Genomic DNA, 20476 nt, shown 5'->3' with positions numbered 1-20476 from the left:
TCCCACTCATTCTTCAAGCATCCTATTCCCTACTGAGAAATACCCCTTGATGGTTTCTTTTGAAACTGCAGAAATGATCTCATTTGTAGAGAATGTCTCATTCACAGAGATGATGAGATTTTTCCTTAACTTATGATCACAGACACACTGAACATTTATATTTGTTTTATTGAGGTATAATCTCCAAATATGTGCCTTTTAAAACTTGATCGTTTAACTTATTAACATTTTTGAAGTTACTGGCTAATTTAGCCGCCTGAGTTTTATCAAATTGTCCCAAGTGACAAATTACAGCCATCCGTTTATCAAAATATAGAAGACATGTTCCAAGCAGTAGATTGCGCAAGATTAATGGGGAAAAGTTATTGTAGATACCCATATTAGGGCAAAAATTACAAACATTTTACATAATTTGAAAACAAATGTTTGGAACAACTTTCATATCATTTAATCATTTTACTTTTCTTTTGCTCTAAATCTTTGCAGGCGAGAAAGGTGATAATCCAAATATTGCAGATAAATTGTGGAAAAAGCTTGTACAATTGTCTCTGTGATGTATATGTATTTTTCAAAGTTCCAGCTGCATTCATTTTTAAATATTGTAGTAAAATCATTTGTAATTCACTGATATTAGGCATCAGTCCCTTTCTGGCAGTTTGATTGTCTTTCACCCACTCAGTATAATGCCCATCTGTTCTGTTAGTTTGCAATAAAATTCCAGTGATATGACTGAAGATAGTTTTTTCACATTCTTAATGTGAGTTATTTAATCAGTTGCTTAACTATTGATGATTTTGCAAGGTTCGGGTAATGCATATTTGAGTATTCCTTTCATTGCTTCATCTTATGCGTTTGAGAAGGAAAATAAATCAGCCATGATCAAATGGCAGAGCAGACTTGATGGGCCAAATGGCCTAACTCCGCGTCTGTGTCTTATGATCTTCTGATACGAATGCATTCTGAAGAACTTTTGGGGCTAGTTTGTTGCTTTTCATCAGCTTCTGAGCATTCAGAATGTAGTATAGATGTACACAAAGATGATCACTAGAAGATTCAGAATTGTTCCTATGATTCCCAGCAGAGCAAGAATAGACTCCTCTATGTCTTCTTTCTCTCCTTGGAGACTTAATTTCTCTGCTTCAGTGATGGCAGAGATACCCATCTTCCTACTGGACAATTTCACTAGTCCAATAACTGTATGCTGAGGTAACTATATTAAAGTGTCTTTTTTATTGTAGCCAATAACAAATGCTTTGTGATATCGTTTTCAGAGATCCTTTTTATCTACCACTTTCAGTTTTCTCTGTCAGTTCTATATAGTCCTTTTCAAAATAACAACTGCAGAATTCTGCACATTTCCTACTACACTGTTGTTTGTCTTGTTGCTCAAAGATGTTATCAGATATATCCAGTTCAGATATAAAACTATTTTGGTATTTACATTTCTTATTTTTCTTGTCAAATTTTAAGCCAGTAATATTCCAGTAGAGAACATGTTATTTGTTTGCTTTTGAAAAGCCGTGTGATCTTAATATTGCCAGTAAAAGATTTTGTGGTCCTCCAGAAAGATATCCGAAACCATTCATTGCTCACTCAAATAATCTTTCCGCAGTCTTGTCAGTTTTTGCTCAATTTGTTACATCTGTAGTTTTCATCTTGAGTGATTTGGTTCATTGAAATCCCATCAGTAAAAGAAGTAGCTTTGCAGTAAAACCTTTATAATAGTGATAACAACATTGTCTTTAGATTTAACACATTTTTTAACAAAAGCAGCTATAAACTGTTTATATTATAAATTTAAAAGAACCAGTCTGAGTTAGAAAAGGAAATCCTTACCGCATGCTTCCTAAGGGATGAAAATGCATCAGCGTGCATTTTCTGAGCGTCCCCCTCAGATTCGTTGCAGCTCTGTTTGAGTACCGTTCCGTGTTTGAAAATAAAAAATGATTTGCCAGTTGTAAAAAATTGCTTACAGGGTTTCAGAAGCAGGCAAATGTATTAGAAATCCCCCTTTGAGTCCAAGTGATCTGGAAGAGATGATGACTTGTCGAATAAATTCTCATGCATTTTTTCTAGTTCTTTAAAAAGCTTAAGATTTCTATTTAAACCATTATCCAACTGTAATGGTAACTTCAGTAGCAGAAAACTGGGGCAGCTGCAGTCGGTGGGGAAAGTGCTGAGAGATCCCTCCACATTTTCATTAGTGCACTGAAGACTTTCTTCCAAATGAGCATTCTAAAAATGTCTCTGAAGAGCGATGTGAGTTTCATGCTGTGTTTTCAAATGCAGCAAACTGTAGATTCATTTGCAGCCAAGCTGTAGAGCCTTCGCTTGGAAGGAAACATTTGCTTTATTCTGAGGTGCTCACCTGAACATGCTTTGTACAAAGATATGCATTTATAAAAATCATAAAATGCTGCATAACTGTAAATTGCGTTTGAAGATTATAATGGGTGGCTTTGTTCCTTACATTGCTGCAGTCGTATGGTGATTAAGTATACATATGTCATACACACATGGCACTGAATGAATAAGGCAGGAGCTACAAACCACCCATGCAAACTCAGTGCAGCATAACAGTAAAAGTCCTGCTGTCATGCAAAGTGCCTTTTAGCAAAAAGAAGGAATGATATTGTTTAACACGATAAATATTTGGAAAATATTTACCTTTCATTTGCTCATTAGCTGTTTTCAAGCCTTATGGATAACCTGTTTTTTTTTCTTCATCCTTTGCTTTATAATTATTAATTTATTGAAATGTTGTGACAGTCATTTTATTTGGTGGATTGATATAGAAAGTTTCTCATCTGTTTGACAATGACCACATATGGAGGTATACTCATTTTAACCCCCTTTGGTGTTTTATTTGTCATTTTAAAGAGTGTTTTGGATTGAGAAAGGCAGCAAAAATAAATTGCATTTTCATTAGTAATTTTTGATATTTCTGATGTTTACAGTTTTGGTAGAAGGAAAATTATTTCAGAAACTAGGTTTACATTAATAATGACACAGGGTGGGGAGGGGGAGCTAGTCTTTGCTTTGTTGTCACGATGATGTAACAATCTGTAGGAAAGTGTTTGTTTAATGATATTCAGTATGGTTGAGAATGCTGTGGATGTAGCAATTACATCTTTCAGTGGAATGATGTACTACCAAAAGTGTTCATTTTATTAATAAATACACTGACTCTATGAAATCTTCCAAAATTATATGAGTGTTTTGGTGTGATGCTGCAGGAGAACAGGCTCCTTTCAGGCATTGTATAACATCCTACTGTTGAAAACAAGCTATGCAATCAGCATTTTTGGAACTACTGAATCCAGCTTCTCTTTCTTCTCTCTCCCCCCCCCCCCCCCCCCCACAGCAAGCTTTCAAAATGTTAAATATTTGCATTCTTGCCATTTTAGACCATAAGACATAGGAGCAGTTAGGCCATTCAGCCCATTGAGTCTGCTCCACCATTCCATCATGGCTGATTCAAAATCTCTTTCAAATCCAGTTTTGCCAGAGGAAATATTTTTCTCTGCAACATTGTAAAGCAGACTAATAGTGCTGAGCACTTACATTACCAGAGGTCAGTTTAAAGCTCTGAGGAAAGTGTTCTCAGAGATGTTAGCTTTTTTGCAAATTAATGTTATCAACAGCTAAAATAAGCTGACCTAATAGCTCCCTGTCGAAGACACAATATTGGTTACTTAATATTTGAGAGGATGAGTAGATGAATTTTTTTTTATTCATTCACACCTGATAACAGCTTTACATTTGAAGAAGTATCTCAGACCGAAACATTTCATCATGGCTTGGCTTTGCGAACGAAGATTTAGGAAGGGGGCTGCCCATGTCTGCTGCAGGCTCGCTGGTGGCTGATGAGGCCAATACGGGACAGGCAGACCCGGCCTCAGCAGCTCAAGGGAAAGTCAGGGAGGGTGGTCGTACATGTGGGCGTATCCTTCAGCCTGCGCAATGATTTTTTTTGGCGGATTGCAGTGTGCGCGGTACTGGCCCCACCCTCTACACCCGGGGTTCATCTGCCATAGCCTGGCAAGCTGGGACGGTGACAGCGAACTCCTTTACCTGCCCAGGTTTGGAGTCAGAGTTGTCCTTCTCTTAGGCTGGCTGCCAATCAAGGCTAACGAGCCCAGGCGACCCATCCAGTTATACCGCCGGACACTCGGTCGCGTCACGACGAAGCAAGCTCGGTGGAAATGGGGGGCACCAATGAGAAGCTGTTGCTAGGGGCGCAGTAGTGTAGGAGAGGCCATTTGCAGTGGCCTCCTGCTTAGCAAGCCAGACAGTGACCACGTGGTGATCACTACACCGGGAAAGAAGAGGCGATGTATTGCATGTGCACTTTCCCTGAGACCTCACCCGCCCCTCACTAAAATATTTACTGTTTCTTCATTTCCGTAGATGCTGCCCGACCTGCTGCGTTCCTTCGGCATTTTGTGTGTGTTAGATTTTCAAAGCCCAGGCATGTGCCAGAAAATTACTATCTAAATAGTTGAAAATAGTAGCAGCTATTCACAAGAATTCTTTTGTGCACTAATTATGCTGGGAAGTAATTTAAAATAACATCAGTAGACTGGAGATTCAGTATAATAATTCTAAGTAGTACACCTTTTAGCTAGATCTGCATAAATCTTCAACTTCTGAGTATCCTGCAAGATGACATCTGCTGATTCATTCTTCTAGAATGCACTAATTGTTAAATGCTTTGCCTTAATCAAATAATTGGGTCCCATTGGAAATCTTTTATTTCATATAAGCCTAATTACCTTGTTTTAAATTATTACCCCATGTGTTGTCTTAGGCAGTTGTGCAATTTCAGCTGTAGCTTTTTATATCTTTTAGTTGGATTAGAAATTTGTTCCCATGAGCTTTCGGGGAATATTGAATTGGTTATTTTAGTTTCCAATGGTTTTGGGTTAGCAAGCATTTTATGGGAGTAGATCCCCAGGAGGCTCGTGAGAGAACGCATGAGTAGGTCCCGTCGAGCTAGATTTTTCTGCCCCCCTCCTCTTCCCCCTCCCCCCATTCATGGCTGTAAACTGAGAATCAGGTTTAATATCACTGGCATATGTCGTGAAATTTGTTGTCTTTGCAGCAGCATACAGTGCAATATGTAATAGAAAGAAGAAGAAAGGCCTTAACTCCGAGTAGAGTCATCATGACGCCATCGTGACAGTGTTTATTTTAGCAGGCTTTCTTGTTTTTACGAGGCCGAGTTGCTAGCTCAACGTACAACCCAGTATGGATGGAAAGCACGCAAGGGAGCCGGCTGGATTCAAACTCTTGGAGCTTTCACTCCGAAGTCTGGCGCTGATGCCACTATGCCACCAGCCGGCCAATATGTAATGGGGGGGGAACAGTAATGAGGTAGTGTTCATAGTTTCAATGTCCATTCAGAAATTGGATGGCAGAGGGGAAGAAGCTGTTCCTGAATGGTTGTGTGTATGCCTTCAGGCTTCTGTATCTCCTTCCTGATGGTAGTAATGAGAGCACGGCATGGTCCTGGTTGATGGAGATCCTTAATGATGTATGCTGCCTTTTTGAGAAATTGCTCCTTGAAGATGCTCTGGATACTAGAGAAGCTAGTGTGCATGATGGAACTGTATAAGTTTACAAGTCTCTGCAGCTTACTTCAATCCTGTGCAGTAATTGCCCCACCACCCCCCTACACCATGCAACCAGTTAGAATGCTCTCCACAATACATCTGTAGAAATTTGCGAGAGTCTTTGGTAATGTGCTCCAAATGAAATATAGCCACTCCACCTACCTGGCCTTTTACCTTTAATTTCCCTCCTATGCAAAGTTCAGTCCAACTGTTTCTTAAATATATTTAATGAGGTAATCTCTACTATTTCCCTGGACAGATAATTCCACGGATTCACTATTCCCTGTGAAAAGCAGTTTGTCCTCACCTGTCCCAAATCTATTCACCTGAGTCTTGAGGCTATGCCCCCTCGTTCTAGTTGCAATTATGAATGAAAATAACTTGCCTCCATCTTACATATTCCTTTCATATAGCTACATATTATACTTGTCTATGCAATGTGTTGGTAATGATAACACAGTGGGAATGTACAGTAAAATAAAGATAAACGGAGCCAAAATGATGACAGGTAGGATGGCTGTTATCCTACCTGTTTAGTCCTGTTTAGTCCGTTAAAAAGGCCAGACAATTAATTACGTTGTCTTTTTCTAATCTGGGGGTACTGTATTTGATGTTCACAATGTTGTCTCCTCTCCAGTGGAGAAATCAAACAAAGATGGGGATGACTGCTTTGTAGACTACTTGTTGTGATGAAGAACTACTTGCAGTACTGTTTAAAAAGAGAATAGAATAGGTTTATGGGCTGAATGTCCTCCTTTTGAGTTGTAGCAATTCTGTGGGTAGCATATGAAGTGGAGGGGTGAGGTAATCAAATGGAAAATATAGAAAAGTAGAATAGTATTAATTACTGAGTGGTTGAAAAGTGTTGGTACACAAGGTGACACAATTCTCCTTGTGCACATATCACAAGTAGGACAATAACCATTGGTAGTAAGTACTGGCTTTTCCTGTGACACACAAAGAAGGATTTTTATATATATATATATATATATATATATATATATCATTGAGCAAGTGTGCTATGAATTGGGAGCAAGAGTATCTTGAGAGATCAGAATTATTGCCTTTGAGGTTTTGGCTTAAACATCTGCAGACATGTGATGAAGCTATTCCCATTGTGTTGCAAGGAGTTGTTAGGGTTTTTAAACATAATGATGGCAAAGGAAGAGCAATTATATTTCCAAGTTGGAATTTAGAGTAGAAATCATACTGCCTGCCCCATAACCAGAATAAACAGAATTTATCCTCAGCTAAATACTGGAAAGATCAAGGTTTGTCCAAATCCTAGCTACCCACTCTATCCCTCTTCCTAACCTCAGTCTGAAATTAAACTAGACTCTGTAGTTTTGTTGTTGTATTGTCCCCAAGATATGATTCCTTCACACATCACAAAGCCACACATCTCAACCCGTGTAAGATCATCTGACTATCCTTGCCTCAGCTCTTTTCTTATCTTTAGACTTGAACATTATTTTGTTCCCTCTTGTTATAAGATGATGTTATTCACAAATATGTTTAGAACACAGCATATATTGCCACAGTAGTTAGACCAGTTGATTGGAGTGTGACCAGTGGTGTTCTACAGAAATCTGTTCCAGGTCTTCTGCTTTTTGTGATTTTTTTTTTTGTGGCAGATGGAGTTCAAGACTATAAGGCATATAGGAGCAGAATTAGGCCACTCGGCCCATTGAGTGCTCTGCCATTCCATCATGGCTGATTTATCATCCCTCTCAACCCCATTCTCCTGCCTACTCCCCATAACCTTTGCCCTGAATAATCAAGAATCTATCAACCTCTGCTTTAAATATACTCAGTGACTTGGCCTCTACAGCCATCCGTAGCGATGAATTCCACAAATTTATCACCTTATGGCAAAAGAAATTCCTTCTCATCTCTGTTCTAAATGGACATCCTCTATTCTGAGGCTGTGTCCTCTGGTCCTACACTCACCCACGATAGGAGACATTCTCTCTATATCCACTCTGTTTTGGGTAACAAGTTCATCATCCAAATCATTAACATGAAACCTACAGAACATCACTTGCCATTGGCAGCAACCAAAATAGGCCCCTTTATTGTGACTCTTTGCCTCCTGCCAATCAGTCAATGTTCTATCCATGCTAGTAACTTTCCTGTAATACCGTGGGCTGCTTATCTTGCTAAGCAGCCCTCATGTACAGCACCTTGTAAAAGACCTGAAAATCCAAGTAATCAACATCCACTCGCTCTCTTTTTGTCTATCCTGACTGTTATTTCCTTAAAGAATTCCAACAGATTTGCCAAGCAAGTTTTTCCCTTAAGGCACATGATAAAATATTCTGCCTGTTTTATCATGCACTTTCAAGTTACCCTGAAACCTCATCCTATTAATGGGCTCCAACATCTTCCCAACTACTGAAGTCAGGCTAACTGGTCTTTCTTCTGCTTCCCTCCCTTTGTAAAGAGTGGAGTGACTTTTGGACTTTGCCAATCCTCCTGAACTATTCCAGACTCTAATGAATTTTGAAAGTTAATTATTAATGTCTGCATAATCTCTTCAGCTATCCTATGGTGTAGTCCACCTGGTCCAGGTGACTCATCTACCTTCAAACCTTTCAGCTTCCCAAGCACCTTCTCCTTAGTAATAGCAGCTATGCTCACTTCTGCCCCCTCCTTGAATTTCTGGCATACTGCTGGTGTCTTCTACAGTGAAGTCCAAGGCGGAAAACTGATGGTTTGCTTTGGGAAGTTAAATTTGAAGGCTGAAAACAACATTAATGACACGATTCTTGTCAGTGTGGATGGACAGAGGGATCTTGAGGTCTTAGTCTGCAGATCGCTTAAAGTTGTTGCGCAACTTGATAACATTGTTACCAAAGCGTATGGTTTGTGGGCCTTCATTGGTCGGGGAATTGAGTTTGAGTCAAGAAGTACCATTGTAGCTCTATAAAATCCTGGTTAGACCATACTAGGAATATTTATTGGTTCTGGTTGCCTCATTATAGGAAAGATGTGGGAGCTTTAGAAATGGTGCAGAGAATTTTATCAGGATGCTGCCTAGAATAGAGAACATGTCTTATAAGGATAGGATGAGTGACTTTCAGCTTTTCTCTTTGGAACAAAGGATGAGAGGTGACTAGTTAGAGGTATATGAAATAAGAGGCATAGATTGAGTAGATAACAGAGACTTGTTTCCAGGGTGATAGTAGCTAATAACAAGGGGGCATAATTTTAGGGTGATTGGAGGAAAGTACGGGGGTCAGAGGTATGTTCTTTATGCAGAGAACACTCTACCACCTGTAATGGTAGAGGCAGATACATTAGGGACTTTAAATAAACTCCTTCATAGACACATGAATGATAGAAAATGAAGGGCTACATAGGAGGGAGGCATTAGATTAATTTTAGAGTAGGTTAAAATGTGGGCACAAAATTGTTGTCCAAAGGGCCTGTACTTTGCTGTTATGTTCCATCCTTACTGACCAGACTTTTGATTAATAGAATATCAATATCTCCTGTAGCTCAGTATCAAATTTCACTAATACTTTCATGTGCTTTGAGAACTATTGTAATGTAAATGATGCTCTCAAACCATGGTTGTTATTCTATAAACTGGAGGCTTTGTAATTTTAGTAGTAAGTACCACATTATTCTGACTCTTGTACTGGGAACAGGAACTTGATAATCAATGCAAATGGTAAATTTTGAATTACTATGCGTATTTCTAATCTCCAGTTTTAAGATTAATTATTTTTGTATTTGGAGTTCTAATCTGAGTGTCGTGAGCTGACAGTGTTTTCAATAAATTATTTTTTTAATGGTGAGCATAGCTCAAAGTGTCTTTTTTAGAAAAGGCCTTTGCCATAGTTGGAAGATTTGAGATGGACTTGAAAGTGAGTTGAATGCTCAATTCTGTGCTAGCTGAAAATGACCCAGATGAAATGATAAATTTTGCTTTCAATAAAAATCAGTGAAGTATCACACACAAAATGCTGGAGGAACTCAGCAGGCCAGGCAGAATCTATGGAAAAGAGTAAACAGTCGATGTTTTGGGCCACAATGTCAACTGTTTACGGTGTTCCATCGATGCTGCCTGGCCTGCTGAGTTCCTCCAGCATTTTGTGTGTGTGTTGCTTTGATTTCCAGCACCTGCAGATTTTCTCTTGTCAGTAAAATGATTATTTAAGTGCAATCCATTAAATACAACATTTCTAGGAAGTAATCTGTCCTTTCTTTGAAAACAATATCAGTGATTTGAAATAAAAACAATTTATTGACTATCCTATTTAATCAAAGTTGGGAAAGATTTTTTTCAAGTATTCAATCTTCGAAGTTAATTTCTATGGAATATTTTATTTGTTTGATCCTCAACTGCATACCATGTATATTTCCCTCTTTCAGCCTGGTTTGCAATAACCCAGTGAAAAATTTTAATGAGTTTTCTTCACTATCATAGGCTGTCTCATTACACTTCACGTTCAGTGAATACTCACAAAATTCTGTCAATGTTGCAGTTTAGAAACCATGTGTTACCTAATTTGTGCACAGTGGGCTTTCACCAGATGTGGTAATACCAAATGATGATGCTGATTTAAGAGACGTATATTAACCTGAACACCATGCAAGCTCACAGTACCACTGTTTAAAACCTCTTGGGGTCTTTGTATGCTCATATGAGAGAGCAGGCAAAGCTTTACTTTTTCCATTGAAAGGTAGTACGGACTCCAACAGTACAGCACTTGGATTTAGTGTTTTGGAAGCATAATTGTAATACATTTATAGATGTAAGACCTAGGAACAGAACTAAGTCATTCGGCCCATTGAATATTCTCTGCCATGGATGATTTATTATTCCTCTCAAACCCGTTCTTCTGCCTTCTCTCTATAATCTTTGACACCCTGATTAATGAAGAACCTATCAACGTCTCCCATTAATATATCCAATGACTCAGTCTGGCAAAGAATTCCACACTCTGGTTTTTTTTTAAAATCCTCATTTCTGTTCTAAATAGATGTCTCTCAGTTCCCTCTGATACTAGCCTAATGTCTGCCCTTGCTGCTGAATTTCCAAAATCCTTCCCGCAACTTTGGGACAACATGGTAGTGTAGAGGCTAGCATAATGTGATTACAGCACCGCAAACCGAATTCAATTCTACTGTTGTTTGGAAGAACTTTGTATGTTCTCTCTGTGACCACATGAGTTTCCGGTGAGTTCTCCAGTGTATTCACACATTACAAAGATGCATGGGTTAGTAGGTTAATAAGTCACAAGGGTGTAGTTGGACAGTATGGGCTCAGAGGGCCAGAATGGTCAGTAATAACTTGACCATTATCTCTCAACAATTTTTTTTTAAACTTTCCTTTTGATAACAAGAAACTGCTGTTTATTCTGGTATATGGAAGTAAACAAATTCAGAACTCCAAACAGCACACACAAAATGCTGGTGGAACACAGCAGGCCAGGCAGCATCTATAAGGAGAAGCACTGTCGACGTTTTGGGCCAAGACCCTTCGGGGCTTCTCCTTATAGATGCTGCCTGGCCTGCTGTGTTCCACTGGCATTTTGTGTGTGTTGTTTGAATTTCCAGCATCTGCAGATTTCCTCGTGTATGCTCTTTAAATTCAGAACTCCTCTTGAGCAGTCTGAATGTGACATTTGTTTTAAGCAATTGATATTTGCTGCAGCTTCCAGGTGTTGTAACACCAACTCCTTTTTATACATGAATATTTATCAATGTTTCCTGATTTATTTTCCTATTTCCTAGTTCTGACCAATATGCCAAACTATTTAGTAAGAACTATGATGGCATTCTTTTTATCACATGTGCATACATAGATTGCAGGGAGGGAAAAAGTTCTGATTCCCAGGTATCTATCAAATTCTCATTAGTAACGTGGGAATCTGAGCTTTCTTTGGGATTCAGAAAAATGTATTCTGTTGACTGGATGGATAGATTACTAACTAGTCTCCAGTGTGTGAAATCACCAACAAAATGGTTACAACATCTTGCAGGCTCATCGACCACCAGTTCAACTGGGTCAGTCTTTTCAACACTATTGTCTGTCACAATAGGCTCAGGGTAACAGTTTCTGAGTTAGTGACATCTGAGAGACTCTGAGCCTCAAAGATTGTGAAGAAGCTCAACTCAGAAGAATAATAGAACACTACAGCACAGAAACAGGTCCTTCGGCCCAGAGGATGGAGCTTCCTCCTGCTGGCATTGCAGAAATTGTGATAGTAAAGTCACTGGTCAGGTTACAGCTGTTTAAGAAGCTGGTTCACTACCACCCTGATGTATTTACAGGCAGTCAATAAATGTTCTTGTCCATGCCTTGATGGTGAATAAATGAAAATGACCTCATTGTAGGCTGGCAGGTTCAATTTACTGTATTCTCTAGCAGCCCCTTCACTGATGTACTAAAATGCAGGAGTTATTATTTATCGAATGTATTAGTTATTTGCCTTACTTAGTTTTACAGCACGTCCTAACTGAAAGGATTATTCCACATACTATTACTGTGCTGGAGGAAAAATTGCCTCTCAGATCCCTTTGCATACATACACTCTAGTTTTAGAGACCCCGACCATGGGAAGCTGGCTATCTGCTCTATCTATGCCTCACATAATTTTATATACCTCTATCATGTTACCTCTTAGCTTCCATTGCTCCAGGGAAAACAGACACAACCTGTTTAATCTCCCCTGATAACTCAAACAGTCCATCTTAATCACTTCTTTCTTGTATCGCGGTGATCAGAACTGCACATGATACTTCTAAGTGTAACCTAATTAACTTTATGTGCAACCTTTATGCCTCAGCTAATTCAGGTAAGCATGCCATTCTCCGTAACGTTCAGGGAGCAGTGTCAATAGACAATAGACAATAGGTGCAGAAGTAGACCATTCGGCCCTTCGAGCCTGCACCGCCATTTTGAGATCATGGCTGATCAATTACTATCAATACCCAGTTCCTGCCTTGTCCCCATATCCCTTGATTCCCCTATCCATAAGATACCTATCTAGCTCCTTCTTGAAAGCATCCAGAGAATTGGCCTCCACTACCTTCCAAGGCAGTGCATTCCAGACCCCCACAACTCTCTGGGAGAAGAAGTTTTTCCTTAACTCTGTCCTAAATGACCTACCCCTTATTCTCAAACCATGCCCTCTGGTACTGGACTCTCCCAGCATCTGGAACATATTTCCTGCCTCTATCTTGTCCAATCCCTTAATAATCTTGTATGTTTCAATCAGATCCCCTCTCAATCTCCTTAATTCTAGCGTGTACAAGCCCAGTCTCTCTAACCTCTCTGCGTAAGACAGTCCAGACATCCCAGGAATTAACCTCGTGAATCTACGCTGCACTTCCTCTACAGCCAGGATGTCCTTCCTTAACCCTGGAGATCAAAACTGTACACAATACTCCAGGTGTGGTCTCACCAGGGCTCTGTACAAATGCAAGAGGATTTCCTTGCTCTTGTACTCAATTCCCTTTGTAATAAAGGCCAACACTCCATTAGCCTTCTTCACTGCCTGCTGCACTTGCTCATTCACCTTCAGTGACTGATGAACAAGGACTCCGAGATCTCTTTGTATTTCTCCCTTACCTAACTCTACACTGTTCAGATAATAATCTACCTTCCTGTTCTTACTCCCAAAGTGGATAACCTCACACTTATTCACATTAAACGCCATCTGCCAAGTATCTGCCCACTCACCCAGCCTATCCAAGTCACCCTGAATTCTCCTAACATCCTCATCACATGTCACACTGCCACCCAGCTTAGTATCATCAGCAAATTTGCTGATGTTATTTTCTATGCCTTCATCCAAATCGTTAATGTAAATGGTAAACAGCTGTGGTCCCAATACCAAGCCCTGTGGCACCCCACTAGTCACCACCTGCCATTCCGAGAAACACCCATTCACCACTACCCTTTGCTTTCTATCTGCCAACCAGTTTTCTATCCATGTCAATGCCTTCCCCCCCCCGTTGCCCTGAGCTTTGATTTTACCCACCAATCTCCTATGTGGGACCTTATCAAATGCCTTCTGAAAATCGAGGTACACTACATCCACTGGATCTCCCCCGTCTAACTTCCTGGTTACATCCTCGAAAAACTCCAACAGATTAGTCAAGCATGATTTACCCTTGGTAAATCCATGCTGGCTCGGCCCAATCCTATCACTGCCATCTAGATATGCCACTATTTCATCCTTAATAATGGACTCTAGCATCTTTCCCACCACCAATGTCAGGCTGACAGGTCGATAGTTCTCTGTTTTCTCCCTCCCTCCTTTCTTAAAAAGTGGGATAACATTAGCCATTCTCCAATCCTCAGGGACTGATCCTGAATCTAAGGAACATTGGAAAATGATTACCAATGCATCCGCAATTTCCTTGTGCCCCTGGGTCTCTATACAACAATACTTCATTGAATCCTACTATTCCCAATGTATGTACTGCCCTGGTTTAACTTTCTCAGAATGCATTACTTGACATTTACTGCAGTTGTGTTCCAACTGTATTTCTCTTGCCCACTTTCCCATTTTATCAATATTCTGATATAGCACCTTCATTGTCCACTATACCATCAACTTTAGTGTCTTCTACCTTTTTGATCTTTGTGGTGTAGTATGGCCATTAAGACTGCAGTGGTCCAAAAGAGGCTTGGTGCCACAATCATTTATCCTGTTGTGACTTTGAAGGGAGTCACTTGTGATGCTACTTAGCACTCCCATAATTACCTTACTACAGCATCATCATCATCTTGGATATGGCACTTTTAATCTAGTGTAGTGTCTCAAGGTGATTTGCAGGAATATTAATGCACACAGTTTAACACCTAGCTGCCTTAGGTTTTAGAACAGGCAATTAAAAACTTAATCAAAGCTGAAATTTAAGGGGTGTCTTGAAGAGACATTTTTAAAAAGGGTTTAAGGAATGAATTCCAAAGCTTGGCATCTAAGCACGTAACGGCAATCATTAAATTTCAGTGTAATGGCAATCATTAAATTTCAGTGCTCCTCTAATCTGAGCTGGAGGAGTACTGGCGTCTGACAGTTGTAGAGCTGAAAGTGGTTAAATAAATAGGGACGTGGATAAAATTTGAAAACCTAGTTGAAAATTATCTGCAGTTGTAATGAATTATTGTATTACTCTGGTCTAGTAATCTTGCAATATTTGCGGTAAGACATTAGACCATAAGTCAAAGGAGCAGAGTTAGGCCATTTGGCCTATTGAGTCTTGTCCTCCATTTCTTCAAGCCAGATTTTATTATCCCTCTCAACCTTATTCTACTTCTTTCTTCCTATAGCCTTTGATGCCCTGACTAAAAAAGAACCTATCAACCATCGCTTTAAATATACTCAATGACTTGGCCTCCACAGCCATGTGTGGCAATGAATTCCACAATTCACCACCCTTTGGCTCAAGAAATTCCTTCTCATCTGTGTTCTACATGGAGGTCCTATTCTGAGGCTGTGCTCTCTGGTCCTCGACTCACTCACTGTAGAAACAGCCTTTCTACATTCAGTCTATCTAAGCACTTCAATATTCAGTAGGTTTCAGTGAGATCCCCCCCACCCCCCCACCCCCCATCATTTTTCTAAACTCCAATAAGTACAGGCCCAGAGCCATTAAGCGCTCCTCATACTGTAGGTGTAGTCCATCTGGTCCGGGTAGCTTATCTACTTCAGACCTTTCAGCTTCCCAACCACATTCTCCATAGTAATAGCAACTGCACTCACTTCTGCCCCTTGATACTGTAGAATTTCTGACATAATGCTAGTGCCTTCCACAGTGAAGACTAATGCAAAATACTTCTGAAGTTCCTCTGCCATTTCTTTGTCCTCTCTTCCTACCTCCCTTTTTCTTCTTTTTGCTAAAGATAGTTCTTTCTGACCTTGGCAGTATGTTTGGGGTGCAGAATGAAGTTGGGACTGAAGAGATGCCTCCCTGATGGTATTGCATGATGGATGAAAATTTGCTTGTACTCAGCATTGAGGATTCCATCAACTTTGACCAAATCACCAGCTCCATGTGTGGAAATGCAGCCCCAACTCTGAGGGGAATCTCCACCGTACTTCACTGTTGGCTCTCCAGCTCTTCTATAGACAAACTGCTTCCTGTTTGAGCCAAAACATTCATTTTTTGATTCAGCACCGCAGTCTTTGTGGCATAGGCGAGTATTTCCACTTTGGAAGAATGGCTTTTTGGCAGTAACTCTTCTATGAAGACCACTTGACAAGAACTACCTGGACTGTAGAGGGGCGAACTTGGGTTCCAGTGGTTTTTGTGAGTTCAGAGCTGATAGCAGTGCTGGACTACTTCTGATTTAGAAGGGATATCAATTTGATATATCTCTCATCTGCTGCACTCAGTTTTGTGTCTGACCACTGTATTTCTAGTCTTCAGTCTTGCCAGTTTCTTTGTGCTTCTTCAGAAGAGCCTGGACTCCTGTCTGTCATGAAATTTCTGCTTGGGACAGACCAAGCTGATGAAGGATGACCACCTTGTGTTTTTTGCCATGCTCACTCTTGCCACAGTGTATGAATTAGTAATTTGAAGATTAAACTATCACATCTGCCACACCTTCATCTTTCAGTTTGGTTGTCCTTTGGCTAGTTTGATTCCTTCCACGCCCATTTCTGTTTGAGTTAATCAATTTAATTCATTCAACTTATTATATGTACAGGCAGTCCCCGGGTTACGTACGAGTTCCGTTCCTGAGTCGGTCTTTAAGTCGGATTTATACGTACGTCGGAACAAGTACATCTGGTATTATTTAGCGTCAGTTAGTCAAACGTTTGTCTTAGTATATAGTATATATTTTACCTTTCTATGCATATAAAACAATTAAGAAACATATGTATTCCAATAATTAAACCACTGCATTGCTCATCGGGACAAGGCCTTTCACATGCTCCATTATTCTTACCTTATCCATTATCCTTTAAAATTGTTCCGCTCGTTGACCGACTGTGACCTAACGCTTTTCTAATTGCCGATGGCGTTTCACCTCTTTCCAAACGCTTTATTATTTCCACTTTATTTTCAATCGCGATTGCTTCCCGTCAATGGGAGCTCCGGAGGTCCGCTAACCCTAACCCTCCGGAGGTCCGCTGGGTCTTAAGGACCACCGCACACCATCAACGGAACAGAAACACTGCGGGTGGCGGGTCCCGAGGTCTGCTGGGTCCTAACGACCACCGCACTGAGACAGACTGAATGGGACAAGTGGGGGCTGTGCTGGGTTTGGGTATTTGATTATCCACAATATTCTGTGTGGGAATTTAAACTGGAGGTGGCAGTGTTTTTTTTAACGAGGTGGAGCTGTGAGCTCGATATCAACCCGGCACAGTTGCAGTCTGTCACTGGATCCGTTCTCCAGCCCGGCGCTGATCTCACTGCGCCACCAGCTGACCAGAACGGGTGGGGGGGGTTGGCAGGTTCAGGGTGAATCTTACTAAGAAAATTTTAAGCCAAATACAAAGTTAAACACTCAACACAGTGTCAATGGCAACGACTTAAAATGGCAGACGGCATCGGGATCCAACTTAAAATAGCGGACGGCGTTCTCCTTCCTTAGTTGTCTGTAAGTCGAACATTCGTAACTCGGGGACTGCCTGTATGTGATTGTTCATCTGAACCTGTTTATTACCTTTCTTTTATCATGCACTGTGCTTATACCTACAAAGTAATCAAGTTTTTATTTGAAAAGTGGCATATTACTGATTGTTACTTTCTTTAACAAAAAAAATTCTTGGGTAGCATTTAATTTTTTGGAAAATGGATGTTTGGAAATATAAAATTTGCCCTTTACTATAGATACACTAATGCAGAAGACAAGTAATAGATGCCTAAAACAAATTTGTAGTAAAATTTTAGGGTGCCTTAGACTGTACCTAGTGTGTCTTAGTACTGTATTGCAATATTCTGCTGCTGCAAAACAACATGTCATTTGCTGGTGATATTAAATCTGATTCTGATCAAGGAGACTGCTAGTTACCCTGAAATGCCACATCTCTGCCATAACTTCCATCCTTTCTACTCTTGTTGTACCTCTAATTTCCCAAGCTTAAGCTCCAACCTGCACCTGTTCCTCCCTAAACCTGTTGAGCCAAAGCCTGGCCACTTAACACTGAAATAACTTTCCAGCAATGGCTGCTTTGCTTGCACCCTTTTTTTTTGGAACACTACTGAAAAATTCTCAAAGGTCCTGGGGTCTCTCTAAACCTTGCACTGCCTCACCAAAGATTGGCTTCTCATGGCGTTGGCAGTCTGATGGAAATTATTGGTATTGAAGTTGTCATCAATTTTAGAGAATGTTCTCTTGCACTTATTACCTGGGTGCTTCAATGGAAATCAGATACTGGAGTTACAAGCTGGCATTCAGTTTTTCTGAGAGCAGAGACCTTGTGTTTGATGGGAAAATACAAATTTAGTGGTAGAAACTCGAAGGATCTCTTCAGTATTATGCTAGCCTCTCTTCATCATGTCTGATATTGATGAATTAGTGTTTAGATTTTCATTATACAGAAGTTGTGGCAGGGTAGCTAATTAATTTGTACTGAAGATGTTAAATGGTTTGGAAAAAGAATTTAGTGCTACTCAGTACTATCCATTTAATGGGCCATTAGGTGCAGCTATTCTTGGAGTGAATGTCTCAGTGTATTAAGGGAAGAGAATTGGGATTATCAAGCATCATTAAATTATTCTTTGCCACTCCTGAATCTGAAGAATGTGCAAATAAAGAATGAGGAACTCTACTGCGCTACGAGCAATTAATTCCATGAGTTTTCCTATGGCTTTGCTGCCGTTTTACAGCTATCCATGTGCAATGCCATACAGTATGCTCTAGTGATATAATTCTTCATGGAAGAACCTGTACATTCTGTGATGGTCTTCAAACAAATCCCCTTTAATCAACCAAATCTAAGTGTTAAATTTATTTTTGTTTTACATTCTTGTGCATTTAAAAGGGTCCCAAAGCTTGCTGGAAGATGTAGACATGAGGGACTGCAGGTGCTAGAATCCAGAGCAAAAACAAAACTGCTGGAGGAACACAGCAAGTCAGGCAGCATGTGTAGATGGAAGTGGACAGTTAATGTCTCAGGTTGACATATTTCCATTTTCCTCTGGAAATGCTGTCTGACTTGCAGAGTTTCTTAAGCCAATTTGTTCTTTTAGATATGCATATTGGTGTTGGGAAGTAAACTACGAGATGCATTCTGTGGTGAACAGGATGGATCAGTGGCAATGGGGAAATAATAAACAGTGCATTGTCATTTCACATTCATTCTTTCTGATCCAAAAGAAAAATGTTTAGATGTGACAGTATGCCTGAATCCTAAATCCCTTGGAAAGACATGGCATTAGGTTTGCATTCATTGAATAGGAGAGAATTTTAACTAATACAAAACTGAACCTGATTGGGCAACTGTAAGAGAAGGCGGATGAGGCAACATAGTGTAGTGGTTAGCACAATGCTTTCCAGTACGGTCGACTAGGGTTCAATTCCTGCCACTGCCTGTAAGGTGTTTGTACATTCTCCCCGTGACTATGTGGGTTTCCTCCCACAGTCCAAAGGTGAACAAAGGTGAATCAGTTGGTAAGTTAATTGATCAGTGCAAATTGTCCTGTGATTAGATTTAAATCAGGGTTTCTTGACGATGTGGCTGGAAGGGCCTATTCTGTGCTGTATCTCAAAATAAAAATAAATGATTTTTATGAGATCCAAATTCCAGCCTGTTGTTTTCTGAAAGCAAATTAGCATGGGGTTTCCAAGAGAGATTGAAGCCTGTCTGTTACTTAATCCTGAGAACTCGTACTGCAGCTGGTAGCTTCAATTCACTCTCAATTCAAATGTGTTTATAATGGTCCTATCAAGGTATTTGGATGTCCCACTATTTTCCATCATTAGGAATGATGATATTTGCATAACAGGTTGTGGGTCACAGTTTGCACGCTTCAGTATTTTATTTCCATCTCCCCTTCCTCCCTTCCATCACCCCCAAGATACTGTCACTGTAGCTGCTTCTGATTTCAAGATTTTTAAGCTTTCTTAGTTGTACTCAGCAAGCAAACAGTAGGTTTTCTAATGGACTGAAGTCATCAATTTCCAAGGTATGAAGGAAAGCTTTTTTTTTACTGTGATCATCGTTAAACAACAAAGGTGCCTGTAAAGCCTCAAGTGTTCCATACAAGGTGGAGATGAGATTAGCTTTATTTGTCACATGTGCATTAAAACATATAGTGAAATGTGTTGTTTACTTCAAACCAAATCAGCAAGGGTTATGTTAAGTAGCCCGCAAGTGTTGTCATGCCTCCAGCTCTAACATAGCAGGCCCAAACCTCTAACGCTAATTGTACAACTTTGGAATGTGGAAGGAAACGCACATGGTCACAGGAAGAATGTACAAACTCCTTACAGACAGTAGCGGGAATTGAACCCTGATCTTGTAACTGGCACTGTAAACAATTATGCTAGCTGCTATGCTACTGTAGTATATTGATTTAATGCCCAGTGTAGCATCCGTTTATGATGTCCAGAAATAATTTAAATAACTGGTTTAGAAGTAGATGTTGGCAAAAATGTGCAGAATTAATTAGCAGTTTATTCGTATTATTAAAAGGGGATGGTTGTGCACTGATGCACTACAATTTAAACAGAAATACGCCGTCCTTTTCAAGTTAGTTAAATTGAGCATTAATTTTAGAATGCAGTGGAAGCAAATAATCTATATGGTTGTTATTTAGTCTCATCCCTGTTGTGTGCAAATGGTTTGGTATTTCAAAGGGCAAATTTCAACCCTTATATAGAGGATATCGACCTGGAAACAGCATTTTGGCATTTTGTAGAGTGGAGCTGGTCACATTAA

At 40.0% G+C, this 20476-nt stretch overlaps 1 protein-coding gene and 1 long non-coding RNA gene across 10 annotated transcripts in view; one reads left to right on the top strand and one right to left on the bottom strand.

The window, feature by feature from the left end:
- The window catches only part of birc6 (baculoviral IAP repeat containing 6), a 246679-nt gene that overhangs the window by 201721 nt on the left and 24482 nt on the right, over nucleotides 1-20476 (top strand). The window lies entirely within an intron of this gene.
- On the bottom strand, nucleotides 151-2419 carry LOC140729973 (uncharacterized). The gene is made up of 2 exons (XR_012099448.1): nucleotides 1837-2419; nucleotides 151-1714 (listed from the first exon to the last, which is right to left on the bottom strand). It is a non-coding gene; the product is annotated as an uncharacterized lncRNA (long non-coding RNA).

Source organism: Hemitrygon akajei, chromosome 7 (genome assembly GCF_048418815.1).
Source record: "Hemitrygon akajei chromosome 7, sHemAka1.3, whole genome shotgun sequence".
Classification (NCBI taxonomy): domain Eukaryota; kingdom Metazoa; phylum Chordata; class Chondrichthyes; order Myliobatiformes; family Dasyatidae; genus Hemitrygon; species Hemitrygon akajei.
The sequence above is the reverse complement of the archived record's forward strand: the minus strand, read 5'-3'. Positions and strand labels throughout refer to the sequence as shown.